This window comes from Triticum dicoccoides, chromosome 5B (genome assembly GCF_002162155.2).
Source record: "Triticum dicoccoides isolate Atlit2015 ecotype Zavitan chromosome 5B, WEW_v2.0, whole genome shotgun sequence".
NCBI lineage: Eukaryota > Viridiplantae > Streptophyta > Magnoliopsida > Poales > Poaceae > Triticum > Triticum dicoccoides.
The window spans coordinates 11,700,080-11,717,346 of record NC_041389.1 but is presented as its reverse complement, the minus strand read 5'-3'; positions in this window follow the sequence as shown (position 1 = coordinate 11,717,346).

Here is a 17,267-nt window from a genome sequence, read left to right as displayed (position 1 = left end):
GACCCCAAAATGGCGAGTAATAGTCCACGAAACGCGCCAAAGTCGGCCTAAACTACTAGTGTTGATGACCTACACGTAAACGCACCTCGGGGATCAATAATCATGGAAATCGCTCCAGGGCCTCAAAATGGTGAGCAATAGCCAATGAGACGGGCCAGAATCAACCAAAACGACGAGCGTTGATGACCTGCACATAAGCGCACCTTAGGGTTCAACAACCATGGAAATCGCCCCAGGATCCCAAAACAGTGAGTAATAGCCCATGGAACACACTAGAATCGACATAACCTGTGAGTGTTGATGACCGATAGGTAAATGCACCCCGAGGTTCATCAATCGTGGAAATCGTTCTGGGACCCCAAAATGGTGCGTAATAGTCCAAGAAACACGCCAAAATCGGCCAAAACTGTGTGTTGATGACCTACACATAAACGCACTTTACGGATCATTAATCGTCAAAATCGCTCCAGGACCTCAAGATGGTGAGCAATAGCCCATGAGACGGTCCGAATTTGCCAAAATGGCGAGTGTTGATGACCTGCATGTAATAGCACCTTTGATTTCAACAACAATGGAAATCGCACAGGGACCCCAAAACGGTGAGTAATAGACCATGAAATGGGCTAGAATCGGCCAAAACGACGAGTGTTAATGAACAACATGTAAGTGCACCCCGGCGATTTTCAATCATAAGCGCTCCTTTGGGTTCAGCAACCATAAAAATCGCCCCAGGACCTCAAAACTGTGAGTAATAGTCCATGAAACGGGACAGAATCAGCCAAAATAGCGAGTGTTAATGACCTGCACATAAGTGCACCTCGGGGTTCAGTAACCATGGAAATTGCTCCTTACCCCAAAACGGTGAGTAATAGTCCATGAAACGGGTCAGAATTGGCCAAAACGGTGAGTGTTGACTAACGATACATAAGCGCACCTTTGGGTTCAGCAACCATAAAAATCGCTCTAGGACCCCAAACTAGTGAGTAATTGTCCACGAAACAGGCCAGAATCGGCCAAAACGGCGAGTGTTATTATCATGCATGTAAGCGCTCCTTGGGGCTCATCAACTAAGAAAATCGTTTCGGGACACCAAAACGGTGAGTAATAGTCCATGAAACAGGCCCGAATCGGCCAAACCTCCGAGTGTTGATGACCGATAGGTAAATGCACCCCGAGGTTCATCAATTGTGGAAATCGTATCGAGACCCCTAAATGGTGAGTAATAGTCCACAAAACGCGCCAAAATCAGCAAAAATTGCTAGTGTTGATGACCAACACATAAACGCACCTCGGGGATCATTAATCGTGGAAATCGCTCCAGGACCTCAAAATGTTGAGCAACCCAATGAGACATGCCAAAATCAACCAAAACAACGATTGTTGATGACCTGCACATAAGCACACCTTAGGGTTCAACAACCATGGAAATCGCCCCAGGACCGCAAACCGTGAGTAATAGCCCATGAAACGGGCCAGAATCGGCCAACCCAGCGAGTGTTCACGACCGATAGGTAAATGCATCCCGTGGTTCATCAATCGTAGAAATCGGTTCGAGACCCCAAAATGGTGAGTAATAGTCCACGAAACGCGCCAAAGTCGGCCAAAACTGCTAGTGTTGATGACCTACAGGTAAACGCACCCCGGGGATCAATAATCATGGAAATCGCTCCAGTACCTCAAAATGGTGAGCAATAGCCAATGAGACGAGCCAGAATCAACCAAAACAACGAGTGTTGATGACCTGCACATATGCGCACGTTAGGGTTCAACAACCATGGAAATTGCCCCAGGACCCCAAAAATGTGAGTAATAGCCCATGAAATGGGCCAGAATCGGCTAAACCTGTGAGTGTTGATGACCGATTGGTAAATGCACCCCAAGGTTCATCAATCGTGGAAATCGCATCGAGACCCCAAAATGGTCAGTAATAGTCCACGAAACGCGCCAAAGTCGGCCAAAACTACTAGTGTTGATGACCTACACGTAAACGCACCTCGGGGATCAATAATCGTGGAAACTGCTCCAGGACCTCAAAATTGTGAGCAATAGCCAATGAGACGGGCCAGAATCAACCAAAACGACGAGTGTTGATGACTTGCACATAAGCGCACCTTAGGGTTCAACAACCGTGGAAATCGCCCGAGGACCCCAAAACGGTGAGTAATAGCCCATAAAATGGGCCAGAATCGGCCAAACCTGTGAGTGTTGATGACCGATAGGTAAATGCACCCCGAGGTTCGTCAATCGTGAAAATTGCACCGAGGTCCCAAAATGGTGAGTAATTGTCCATGAAACGTGCCAAAATCGGCCAAAATTGCTAGTGTTGATGACGTTCATGTATACGTACCTCGAGGATCATTAATCGTGGAAATCGCTCCAGGACCTCAAGATGGTGAGCAATAGCCCATGAGACGGTCCGAATTAGCGAAAACGACGAGTGTTGATCACCTGCACGTAATAACACCTTTGATTTCAACAACCATGAAAATCGCACAGGGACCCCAAAATGGTGAGTAATAGCCCATGAAACGGGCTGAATCAGCCAAAACGATGAGTGTTAATGAACGACTTGTAAGCGCACCCCGGGGATCGTTAATCATGGAAATCGCTCCAGGACCCCAAAACTGTGAGTAATAGTCCACGAAACGGGCCAGAATCGGCCAAAATAGCGAGTCTTAATGACATGCACATAAGTGCACCTCGGGGTTGAGTAACCATGTTAAAATTGCTCCTTACCCCAAAACGGTGAGTAATAGTCCATGAAACGGGTCAGAATCGGCCAGAACGGTGAGTGTTGATGACCGATACGTAAGCGCACCTTTGGGTTCAGCCACCATAAAAATCGCTCTAGGACCCCAAACCGGTGAGTAATTGTCCACGAAACAGGCCAGAATCGGCGAAACCGGCGAGTGTTAATATAATGCATCTAAGCGCTCCTTGGGGTTCATCAACCAAGAAAATCATTTCGGGACACCAAAACGGTGAGTAATAGTCCACGAAACGGGCCCGAATCGGCCAAACCAGCGAATGTTGATGACCGATAGGTAAATGCACCCCGAGATTCATCAATCGTGGAAATCGCATCGAGACCCCGAAACGGTGAGTAATAGTCGACGAAACGCGCCAAAATCGGCCAAAACTACTAGTGTTGATGACCAACACGTAAACACACCTCGGGGATCAATAATCGTTGAATTCGCTCTAGGACCTCAAAATGGTGCGCAATAGCCAGTGAGACGGGCCAGAATCAACCAAAATAACGAGTGTTGATGACCAACACATAAGCGCACCTTAGGGTTCAACAACCGTGGAAATCGCCCCAGGACCAAAAAACGGTGAGTAATAGCCGATGAAACGGGCCAGAATCAGCCAAACCCGTGAGTGTTGATGACCGATAGGTAAATGCACCCCGAGGTTCACCAATCATGGTATCGAGACCCCAAAATGGTGAGTAATAGTCCATGAAACGCGTCAATATCGGCCAAAACTACTAGTGTTGATGACCTACACGTAAACGCACCTCGGGGATCAATAATCATGGAAATCGCTCCAGGGCCTCAAAATGGTGAGCAATAGCCAATTAGACTCGCCAGAATCAACCAAAACGACGAGTGTTGATGACCTGTACATAAGCGCACCTTAGGGTTCAACAACCATGGAAATCGCCCCAGGACCCCAAAAGAGTGAGTAATAGCCCATGAAACGGGCCAGAATCGGCCAAACCTGTGAGTGTTGATGACCGAGAGGTAAATACACCCCGAGGTTCTTCAATCATGGAAATTGCACCGAGGCCCCAAAATGGTGAGTAATTGTGCATGAAACACGCCAAAATCGGCCAAAATAACTAGTGTTGATGACCTTCACGTAAACGCACCTCGGGGATCATTAATCGTGGAAATCGCTCCAGGACGTCAAGATGGTGAGCAATAGCCCATGACGCGGTCCGAATTAGCCAAAACGGTGAGTGTTGATGACCTGCACGTAATAGCACCTTTGATTTCAACAACCATGGAAATCGCACAGGGACCCCAAAACGGTGAGTAATAGCCCATGAAACGGGCTAGAATCGGCCAAAACGAAGAGTGTTAATGAACGACATGTAAGCGCACCCCGGAAATTGCTCCTTACCCCAAGAAGGTGAGTAATAGTCAATGAAACAGGTCAGAATCAGCCAAAACGGTGAGTGTTGATGAACGATACATAAGCGCACCTTTGTGTTTAGCAACCATAAAAATCGCTCTAGGACCCCAAACCGGTGAGTAATTGTCCACGAAACACGCGAAAATCGGCCAAACCGGCGAGTGTTAATATCATGCATCTAAGCGCGCCTTGGCGTTCATCAACCAAGAAAATTGTTTCGGGACACCAAAACGGTGAGTAATAGTCCACGAAATGGGCCCGAATCGGCCAAACCTCCGAGTGTTGATTACCGATAGGTAAATGCACCCCGAGGTTCATCAATCGCGGAAATCGCATCCAGACCCCAAAATGGTGAGTAATAGTCCATGAAACGCGCCAAAATCGGCCAAAACTACTAGTTTTGATGACCAACATGTAAACGCACCTTGGGGATCAATAATCGTGGAAATCGCTCCAGGACCTCAAAATGGTGAGCAATAGATAGTGAGCCGGGCCAGAATCAACCAAAACGATGAGTGTTGATGATCTGCACATAAGCGCACCTTAGGGTTCAACAACCTTGGAAATCGCCCCAGGACCCCAAAACGGCGAGTAATAGCCCATGAAACGGGCCAGAATCGGCCAAACCTGTGAGTGTTGATGACCGATAGGTAGATGCACCCCGAGGTTTATCAATCGTGGAAATCGCAGCGAGGACCCAAAATGGTGAGTAATTATCCATGAAATGCGCCAAAATCAGCCAAAATTGCTAGGGTTGATGACCTACACATAAACGCACCTCGGGGATCATTAATCATGGAAATCGCTCCAGGACCTCAAGGTGGTGAGCATAGGCCCATGAGAGGTCCGAATTAGCCAAAATGGCGAGTGTTGATGACCTGCACGTAATAGCACCTTTGATTTCAACAACCATGGAAATCACACAGGGACCCTAAAATAGTGAGTAATAGCCCATGAAACGGGCTAGAGTCGGCCAAAATGACGAGTGTTAATGAACGCCATGTAAGCGCACCCCGGGGATCGTCAATCATGGAAATCGCTCCAGGACCCCAAAACTGTGAGTAGTAGTCCACGAAATGGGACAGAATCGGCCAAAATAGTGAGTGTTAATGACCTGCACTTAAGTGCACCTCGGGGTTCAGTAACCATGGAAATTGCTCCTTACCCCAAAAAGGTGAGTAATAGTCCATGAAACGGGTCAGAATCGGCCAAAATGGTTATTGTTGATGAACGATACGTAAGCGCACCTTTCGGTTCAGCAACCATAAAAATTGCTCTAGGACCCCAAACCGGTGAGTAATTGTCCACGAAACAGGCCAGAATCGGCCAAAACGGTTAGTGTTAATATCATGCATGTAAGCGCTCCTTGGGGTTCATCAACCTAGAAAATCGTTTCGGGACACCAAAGCGGTGAGTAATAGTCCACGAAACGGGCCCGAATTGGGCAAACCTGCGAGTGTTGATGACCGATAGGTAAATGCACCCCGAGGTTCATCAATCGTGGAAATCGCATTGAGACCCCAAAATGGTGAGTAATAGTCCACGAAACACGCCAAAATCGGCCAAAACTACTAGTGTTGATGACCTACACTTAAACATAACTCAGGGATCAATAATCATGGAAATCGCTCCACGACCTCAAAATGGTGAGCAATAGCCAATGAGACGGGCCAGAATCAACCAAAACAACGAGTGTTGATGACCTGCACATAAGCGTACCTTAGGGTTCAACAACCATGGAAATCGCTCCAGGACCCCAAAACGTGAGTAATAGCCCATAAAATGGGCCAGAATAGGCCAAACCTGCGAGGGTTGATGAGCGATAGGTAAATGCACCCCGAGGTTCATAAATCGTGGAAATCGTTCTAGGACCCCAAAATGGTGCGTAATAGTCCAAGAAACACGCCAAAATCGGCCAAAACTGTGTGTTGATGACCTACACGTAAACGCACTTCACAGATCATTAATCGTCAAAATCGCTCCAGGACCTCAAGATGGTGAGCAATAGCCCATGAGACGGTCCGAATTTGCCAAAATGGCGAGTGTTGATGACCTACATGTAATAGCACCTTTGATTTCAACAACAATGGAAATTGCACAGGGACCCCAAAACGGTGAGTAATAGACCATGAAATGGGCTAGAATCGGCCAAAACGGCGAGTGTTAATGAACAACATGTAAGTGCACCCCGGCGATTTTCAATCATAAGAGCTCCTTTGGGTTTAGCAACCATAAAAATCGCCCCAGGACCTCAAAACTGTGAGTAATAGTCCATGAAACGGGACAGAATCAGCCAAAATAGCGAGTGTTAATGACCTGCACATAAGTGCACCTCGGGGTTCAGTAACCATGGAAATTGCTCCTTACCCCAAAACGGTGAGTAATAGTCCATGAAACGGGTCAGAATTGGCCAAAACAGTGAGTGTTGATTAACGATACGTAAGCGCACCTTTGGGTTCAGCAACCATAAAAATTGCACTAGGACCCCAAACTAGTGAGTAATTGTCCACGAAACAGACCAGAATCGGCCAAAATGGCGAGTGTTATTATCATGCATGTAAGCGCTCCTTGGGGCTCATCAACTAAGAAAATCGTTTCGGGACACCAAAACGGTGAGTAATAGTCCACGAAACAGGCCCGAATCGGCCAAACCTCCGAGTGTTGATGACCGATAGGTAAATGCACCCCGAGGTTCATCAATTGTGGAAATCGTATCGAGACCCCAAAATGGTGAGTAATAGTCCACAAAACGCTCCAAAATCAGCCAAAATTGCTAGTGTTGATGACCAACACGTAAACGCACCTCGGGGATCATTAATCGTGGAAATCGCTCCAGGACCTCAAAATGCTGAGCAATAGCCAATGAGACATGCCAAAATCAACCAAAACAACGAGTGTTGATGACCTGCACATAAGCACACCTTAGGGTTCAGCAACCATGGAAATCGCCCCAGGACCCCAAACCGTGAGTAATAGCCCATGAAACGGGCCAGAATCGGCCAACCCAGCGAGTGTTCACGACCGATAGGTAAATGCATCCCGTGGTTCATCAATCGTAGAAATCGCTTCGAGACCCCAAAATGGTGAGTAATAGTCCACGAAACGCGCCAAAGTCGGCCAAAACTGCTAGTGTTGATGACCTACAGGTAAACGCACCCCGGGGATCAATAATCGTGGAAATCGCTCCAGGACCTCAAAATGGTGAGCAATAGCCAATGAGACGAGCCAGAATCAACCAAAACAACGAGTGTTGATGACCTGCACATATGCGCACGTTAGGGTTCAACAACCATGGAAATTGCCCCAGGACCACAAAAATGTGAGTAATAGCCCATGAAACGGGCCAGAATCGGCTAAACCTGTGAGTGTTGATGACCGATTGGTAAATGCACCCCAAGGTTCATCAATCGTGGAAATCGCATCGAGACCCCAAAATGGTCAGTAATAGTCCATGAAACGCGCCAAAGTTGGCCAAAACTACTAGTGTTGATGACCTACACGTAAATGCACCTCGGGGATCAATAATCGTGGAAACTGCTCCAGGACCTCAAAATTGTGAGCAATAGCCAATCAGACGGGCCAGAATCAACCAAAACGACGAGTGTTGATGACTTGCACATAAGCGCACCTTAGGGTTCAACAACCGTGGAAATCGCCCGAGGACCCCAAAACGGTGAGTAATAGCCCATGAAACGGGCCAGAATCGGCCAAACCTGTGAGTGTTGATGACCGATAGGTAAATGCACCCCGAGGTTCGTCAATCGTGAAAATTGCATCGAGGTCCCAAAATGGTGAGTAATTGTCCATGAAACGTGCCAAAATCGGCCAAAATTGCTAGTGTTGATGACCTTCATGTATACGCACCTCGAGGATCATTAATCGTGGAAATCGCTCCAGGACCTCAAGATGGTGAGCAATAGCCCATGAGACGGTCCGAATTAGCGAAAACGACGAGTGTTGATGACCTACACGTAATAAAACCTTTGATTTCAACAACCATGAAAATCGCACAGGGACCCCAAAATGGTGAGTAATAGCCCATGAACCGGGCTGAATCAGCCAAAACGATGAGTGTTAATGAACGACATGTAAGCGCACCCCGGGGATCGTTAATCATGGAAATCGCTCCAGGACTCCAAAACTGTGAGTAATAGTCCACGAAACGGGCCAGAATCGGCCAAAATAGCGAGTCTTAATGACCTGCACATAAGTGCACCTCGGGGTTGAGTAACCATGGAAAAATTGCTCCTTACCCCAAAACGGTGAGTAATAGTCCATGAAACGGGTCAGAATCGGGAAGAACGGTGAGTGTTGATGACCGATACGTAAGCGCACCTTTGGGTTCAGCCACCATAAAAATCGCTCTAGGACCCCAAACCGGTGAGTAATTGTCCACGAAACAGGCCAGAATCGGCGAAACCGGCGAGTGTTAATATAATGCATCTAAGCGCTCCTTGGGGTTCATCAACGAAGAAAATCATTTCGGGACACCAAATCGGTGAGTAATAGTCCACGAAACGGGCCCGAATCGGCCAAACCAGCGAATGTTGATGACCGATAGGTAAATGCACCCCGAGATTCATCAATCGTGGAAATCGCATCGAGACCCCGAAACGTGAGTAATAGTCGACGAAACGCGCCAAAATCGGCCAAAACTACTAGTGTTGATGACCAACACGTAAACACACCTCGGGGATCAATAATCGTGGAATTCGCTCCAGGACCTCAAAATGGTGCGCAATAGCCAGTGAGACGGGCCAGAATCAACCAAAATAACGAGTGTTGATGACCTACACATAAGCGCACCTTAGGGCTCAACAACCGTGGAAATCGCCCCAAGACCAAAAAACGGTGAGTAATAGCCGATGAAACGGGCCAGAATCAGCCAAACCTGTGAGTGTTGATGACCGATAGGTAAATGCACCCCGAGGTTCACCAATCATGGTATCGAGACCCCAAATGGTGAGTAATAGTCCACGAAACGCGTCAATATCGGCCAAAACTACTAGTGTTGATGACCTACACGTAAACGTACCTCGGGGATCAATAATCATGGAAATCGCTCCAGGACCTCAAAATGGTGAGCAATAGCCAATTAGACTCGCCAGAATCAACCAAAACGATGAGTGTTGATGACCTGTACATAAACGCACCTTAGGGTTCAACAACCATGGAAATCGCCCCAGGACCCCAAAAGAGTGAGTAATAGCCCATGAAACGGGCCAGAATCGGCCAAACCTGTGAGTGTTGATGACCGAGAGGTAAATACACCCCGAGGTTCTTCAATCATGGAAATTGCACCGAGGTCCCAAAATGGTGAGTAATTGTGCATGAAACACGCCAAAATCGGCCAAAATAACTAGTGTTGATGACCTACACGTAAATGCACCTCGGGGATCATTAATCGTGGAAATCGCTCGAGGACCTCAAGATGGTGAGCAATAGCCCATGAGACGGTCCGAATTAGCCAAAACGGCGAGTGTTGATGACCTGCACGTAATAGCACATTTGAGTTCAACAACCATGGAAATCGCACAGGGACCCCAAAACAGTAAGTAATAGCCCATGAAACAGGCTAGAATCGGCCAAAACAACGAGTGTTAATGAACGACATGTAAGCGCACCCCGAGGATCGTCAATCATGGAAATCGCTCCAGGACCCCAAAACTGTGAGCAATATTCCACGAAACGGGACAGAATCGGCCAAAATAGCGAGTGTTAATGACATGCACATAACTGCACCTCGGGGTTCAGTAACCATGGAAATTGCTAGTGTTGATGACCTACTAGTGTTGATGGTGAGTAATAGTCCACGAAACGCGCCAAAATCGGCCAAAAACTACTAGTGTTGATAACCTACACGTAAACGTACCTCGTGGATCAATAATCATGGAAATCGCTCTAGGACCTCAAAATGTTGAGCTACAGCCAATGAGACGGGCCAGAATCAATCAAAACGATGAGTGTTGATGACCTGCACATAAGCGCACCTTAGGGTTCAACAACCATGGAAATCGCCCCAGGACCCCAAAACGGTGAGTAATAGCCCATGAAACGGGCCAGAATCAGCCAAACCTGCGAGTGTTGATGACCGATAGGTAAGTGCACCCAGAGGTTCATCAATAATGGAAATCGCAATGTGACTCGAAAATGGTGAGTGATAGTGCAAGAAACGCGCCAAAATCGGCCAAAACTGCTAGTGTTGATGACTTGCACATAAGCGCACCTTAGGGTTCAACAACCATCGAAATCGCCCCAGGACCCCAAAACAGTGAGTAATAGCCCATGAAACGGGCCAGAATCGGCCAAAACTGCTAGTGTTGATGTCCTAGACGTAAACGCACCTCGGCGATCAATAATCATGGAAATCGCTCCAGGACCTCAAAATGGCGAGCAATAGCTAATGAGACTGGCCAGAATCAACCAAAACGACGAGTGTTTATGACCTGCACATAAGCGCACCTTATGGTTCAACAACCATGGAAATCGCCCCAGGACCCCAAAACGGTGATTAATTGCCCATGAAACGGGCCAAAGTGGGCCAAACCTATGAGTGTTGATGACCGAAAGGTAAATGCACCCCAAGGTTCATCAATCATGGAAATTGCACCGAGACCCCAAAATGGTGAGTAATTGTCCATGAAACGCACCAAAATTAGCCAAAATTGCTAGTGTTGATGACCTACACGTGAACGCACCTCGGGGATCATTAATCGTGGAAATCGCTCCAGGACCTCAAAATGGTGAGCAATAGCCAATGAGACAGGCTGGAATCAACCAAAACGATGAGTGATGATGACCTGCACTTAAGCGCACCTTAGGGTTCAACAACCATGGAAATCGCTGCAGGACCCCAAAACGTGAGTAATAGCTCTTGAAATGGGCCAAAATAGCCCAAACCTGCGAGTGTGGATGATCGATAGGTAAATGCACCCCGAGGCTCATCAATCGTGGAACTCGCTCTGAGACCCCAAAATGGTGAGTAATACTCCACGAAACGCGCCAAACTCGGCCAAAACTGCTAGTGTTGATGACCTACACGTAAATGCACCTCGAGGATCATTAATCGTGGAAATCACTCCAGGTCCTCAAGATGGTGAGCAATAGTCCACGGGACGGTTTCAATTGGCCAAAACGACGAGTGTTGATGACCTACACGTAATAGCACCTTGGAGTTCAACAACCATGGAAATCGCACAGGGACCCCAAAACGGTGAGTAATAGCCCATGAAACGGGCTAGAATCGGCCAAAACGGCGAGTGTTGATGAAAGACATGTAAGTGCACCCCGGGGATCGTCAATCGTGGAAATCGCTCCAGGACCCAAACATTGTGAGTAATAGTCCAGAAAACGGGCCAGAATTGGCCAAAATAGTGAGTGTTAATGACCTGCACATAAGTGCACCTCGGGGTTCAGTAACCATGGAAATTGCTCGTTACCAAAAACGGTGAGTAATAGTCCATGAAATGGGTCAGAATCGACCAAAACGGCAATTTTTGATGAACGATATTTAAGCGCACCTTTGGGTTCAGCAACCATAAAAATCGCTCTGGGACCCTGATAACCCACAAGTGTAGGGGATCGCAACAGTTTTCAATAAGTAAGAGTGTCGAACCAAACGAGGAGCTAAAGGTAGAATAAATATCCCCTCAAGTTCTATCAACCACCGATACAACTCTACGCACGCTTGATGTTCGCTTTACCTAGAACAAGTATGAAACTTGAAGTACTTTGTAGGTGTGATAGGATAGGTTTCCAAGATAATAAAGAGCACGTAAATAAAAGCTAGGGGCTGTTTAGATAAAGATGCAAGAAAGTAAATAAAGCGAGTGTGGAAACGTGGTGGTAGTAGTTATGAAAGTGTCCCTAAGAAATTGACTACATTACTAGACCGATAGCAAGTTTTATGTGGGAGAGGTATAAGCTAACATACTTTCTCTACTTGGATCATATGCACTTATGATTGGAACTCTAGCAACCAACCGCAACTACTAAAGATTAATTAAGGTAAAACCCAACCATAGCATTAAAGCATCAAGTCCCCTTTTATCCCATACGCAACAATCCCCTTACTCGGGTTTGTGTTTCAGTCACTCACGCAACCCACTATAAGCGAATCATGAACGTATTGCAACACCCTACAACGAGAATCCTTCATGCTTGCGCTACACGGAGGGCACAATAGGACATCAACATAACCACAAGCAAATTAAATCAATCATAGCAATTCATCAACCACCAATAGGACAACGAAAATCTACTCAGACATCATAGGATGGCAACACATCATTGGATAATAATATGAAGCATAAAGCACCATGTTCAAGTAGAGGGTGCAGCGGGTTGCGGGAGAGTGGACCGCTGAATATAGAAGGGGGAAGGTGATGGAGATGTTGGTGAAGATGACGACGGTGTTGGTGAAGATCGCGGTGATGATGATGGCCTCCGGCAGCGCTCCGGCGCCACCGGAAGCAAGGGGGAGAGGGCCCGCTTCTTATTCTTCTTCTTCCTTGACCTTCTCCCTAGATGGGAGAAGGGTTTCCCTTCTGGTCCATGGCTCCCATGGCTTGGGAGGGGCGAGAGCCCCTCCGAGATTGGATATATCTCTCTGTTTCTGCGTTCCCTGATTCTACCCCTTCACTGTTTCCTTTATATCTGGAGATCCGTAACTCCGATTGGGGTGAATCTTTCGCCCAGATTTTTCTCGTAAAATTAGCTTTCTTGCGGCAAAAGTAGATCCTCAACCGCCTTACGGGTGGCCCACGAGAGCCCAGGGAGCTCCCAGGGGTAGGGGGCGCCCCCCTGTCTCGTGGCCACCTATTACGCTGTTTCGTGTTGATTCTTCCTCCGGAAAATCCCAAATATTCCAAAATAATTCTCCGTCCGTTTTTATCCCGTTTGGACTCCGTTTGATATTGGTTTTCTGCGAAACATAAAACATGCAACAAACAGGAACTGGCACTGGGCACTAGATCAATATGTTAGTCCCAAAAATAGTATAAAAAGTTGCCAAAAATATATGAATGTTGGAGAATATTGGCATGGGACAATCAAAAATTATAGATACGACGGAGACATATCAGCATCCCCAAGCTTAATTCCTTCTCGTCCTCGAGTAGATAAATGATAAAAAAAGATAATTTTTGATGTGGAATGCTACCTAGCATAATCTTGATCATATGTCTAATCATGGCATGAATATTAAGATATGAGTGATTCAAAGCAATAGTCTATCCTTTGACATAAAAACAATAATACTTATAGCATACCAACCAAGCAATTATGTCTTATCGAAATAACATAGCCAAAGAAAGCTCATCTCTACAAAATCATATAGTCTGGCTATGCTCCATCTTCGTCACACAAAATACTCCCATCATGCACAACCCCGATGACGAGTCGAGCAATTGGTTCATACTTTTTAACGCGCTTCAGCTTTTTCAACTCTTACGCAATACATGAGCGCAAGCCATGGACATAGCACTACGGTGGTATATGGTGGTGGTTGTGAGGACAAAAAAGGGAGAAGATAGTCTCACATCGACTAGGCGTATCAACGGGCTATGGAGATGCCCGTCAATAGATATCAATGTGAGTGAGTAGGGATTGCCATGCAACGGATGCACTAGAGCTATAAATATATGAAAGCTCAACAAAAGAAACTAAGTGGGTGTGCATCCAACTTGCTTGCTCACGAAGATCTAGGGCATTTTGAGGAAGCCCATCATTGGAATATACAAGCCAAGTTCTATAATGAAAAATTCCCACTAGTATATGAAAGTGAAAGCATAGGAGACTCTCTCTATGAAGAACATGGTGCTACTCTGAAGCACAAGTGTGGTAAAAAGATAGTGACATTGCCCCTTCTCTATTTTTCTCTCATTTTTTCTTTTTCTTTTTCATTTTTTTTCATTTTTTCTTTCTTTTTGGTGGGCTTCTTTGGCCTCTTTTATTTTTAATGAAGTCCGAAGTCTCATCCCGACTTGTGGGGGAATCATAGTCTCCTTCATCCTTTCCTCACTGGGGCAATGCTCTAATAATGATGATCATCACACTTTTTTTTACTTATAACTCAATATTACAACTCTATACTAGAACAAAGATATGACTCTATATGAATGCCTCTGGCGGTGTACCGGGATGTGCAATGATATAGCATAGCAATGACATCAAAAGAACGGACAAGCCATGAAAACATCATGCTAGCTATCTTACGATCATGCAAAGCAATATGCCAATGAATGCTCAAGTCATGTATATGATGATGATGGAAGTTGCATGGCAATATATCTCGGAATGGCTATGGAAATGCCATAATAGGTAGGTATGGTGGCTGTTTTGAGGAAGGTAAATAATGGGTTCATGATACCGGCGGAAGTTGCGCGGCACAATAGAGGCTAGCAAAGTGGAAGGGTGAGTGTGGGTATATCCATGGACTCACATTAGTCATAAAGAACTCATATACTTATTGCAAAAGTCTACTTAGCCCTCGAAGCAAAGTACTACTACGCATGCCCCTAGGGGGATAGATTGGTAAGAAAAGATCATCGCTCGTCCCTGACTGCCACTCATAAGGAAAGCAATCAAAGAGCACCTTATGCTCCAACTTCGTTACATAACGGTTCACCATACGTGCATGCTACGGGACTTGCAGACCTCAACACAAGTATTTATCAATTTCACAATTACTCAACTAGCACGACTCTAATATCACCACCTTTATATCGCAAAACTATTGCAAGGAACAAACATATCATATTCAGTGACCTACAAGTTTATGTAGGATTTTAGGACTAACCATGTGAATGACGAATTCCTGTCATCTCTCTAAATAGATATAAGTGAAGCAAGAGAGTTTAATTATTTCTACAAAAGATATGCCCACGCTCTAACAAATATAAGTGAAGCAAAAGAGCATTCTACAAATGGTTGTTGTCTATATGAAGAGAAACATGCAATCCAACTTCAAATGATATAAGTGAAGCACATGAAGCATTCTATAAAGCCATACTCAAAATATTTAAGTGAAGTGCAATGAGAATTCTATAAATCAACCAAGGACTATCTCATACCAGCATGGTGCATAAAATAAAAATGAAAACTAAATGCAAAAGACGCTCCAAGACTTGCACATAATGCATGAACGAAACGAATTCGAAAACATACCGATACTTGTTGAAGAAAGAGGGGATGCCTTCCGGGGCATCCCCAAGCTTAGACGCTTGAGTCTCCTTGAATATATACTTGGGGTGCCTTGGGAATCCCCAATCTTGATCTCTTGCCTCTCTTCCTTTTCCTCATATCGAAACCTCCTAGATAAGACACTTCATCCACACAAAACTTCAACGGAAAACTCGGTAAGATCCGTTAGTATAATAAAGCAAATCACTACTCTAAGTACTGTTGCAAACCAATTCATATTTTGTTTTTGCATTGTGTCTGCTGTAATATAACTTTTGCATGGCTTAATCCACTAATATAAATTGATAGATTCGTCAAAACAAGCAAACTATGCATCAAAAAGAGAATCTGTCAAAAACAGAACAGTATGTAGCAATCTGACCATCCACCATACTTCTGGTACCCCAAAAATTCTACCAAAATTAGGAAACATAAATAAGTTGTATAGCAAGACATTGCAAAAGGAATCAGAACCAATTGACGTTCCAGTTAAAAATGTAAAATCGCGCACTACAGCCAAAGTTTCTGTCCTGCACCGTACAAACCAACAAGCATTGTAAACATCCTAAAGGCAAACCTTGGCACATTATTTTTATAATACAATGGAATTATACAAGGGGATAATTATATTTGATGAAAAGTTTTGTAATCAAGATTCACAAAGTTTCCGTGAGCATGAACAAAGTTCAAGGCTAGCTCCCACTTCAACAATGCTTGTCTCTCTCACTTTCACTTCCCTTTTTGAAAAGTTTTTAGGTTCCCCTCTTTATTTTTTTGTTTTTAAACTATATAAAAGCACTCAACAGAAATAAATGACTCTCTAAAACTTCCGAGTTGTCTCCCTAGCAGCGCTTTCTTTAAAACCATTAAGCTAGGCATATAGTGCTCAAGTAATGGATCCACCCGGATCCCAAGGTATATCAAAGCCAATTTTAATTAACAATGATTTGTAATTTAGTAGTGAGCACAAAGTAACATATATCATGTAACAACGAAGTCTAACTCTCTTCCTATGCATCGGCATGTCATAAAAGAACAATTCATGCACACATAATAAAGGCCAACACATAGTATAAGCAGTTTCTTGCAATTTCATAGTATGGGAACATAGAGAGGTGGAGAAATAGTTCCTCTCTCATAATAATTGCAAGTAGGAGCAGCAAGAACATGCATATTACATTCATCAAAATCATCATGTGCAATGGTAAAAGTCAACCCATCAATATAATCCTTAATAAGCACAAACTTCTCCGATATAGTGTAGTAGGGAGAATTCAAAAAGATAATAGGACTATCATGCGTGGGTGCAATAGCAACAACTTCATGTTTAACATAAGGAACTATAGCTAGTTCATCTCCATAAGCATAATTCATATTGGCATCTTGGCCACAAGCATAGAAAGCATCATCAAAATGGGATATTTCAAGAGAATCAACGGGATCATAACAATCATCATAGCAATCATCCTTCGGTAAGCACGAAGGGAAATTAAACAATGTATGAGTTGAAGAGTTACTCTCATTAGAAGGTGGGCACGGGTAGCTAATCCGCTCTTCCTCCATTTGTTCTTCGCTCTCGTCATCATCTTTTTCATCCAATGAGCTCACAGTTTCATCAATTTCTTCTTCCATAGCTTCCTACAAAATATTAGTTTGTTCTTGGACAGCAGAGAATTTCTCAATATATGGTTTAACATAGGCATTAGAAGCATAATTATCATAACAATATTCAAGTATGGCAAAACTTTCAGATTTGTAAAGAGTAGCATCATACTTTTCAATCAAAGAAGCAATTTCAAAAGCACCCTTAAAAGCAACAAATTCTTCAATTTGTTGAACATCATAGTAATTATAAGCACCCTTAGCATACGAATATACAATTCCATTATACATAAACTCACATTGGTAGGGAAGGTGTTTCTTAGGGTTTTCAGAACAACAAGTAA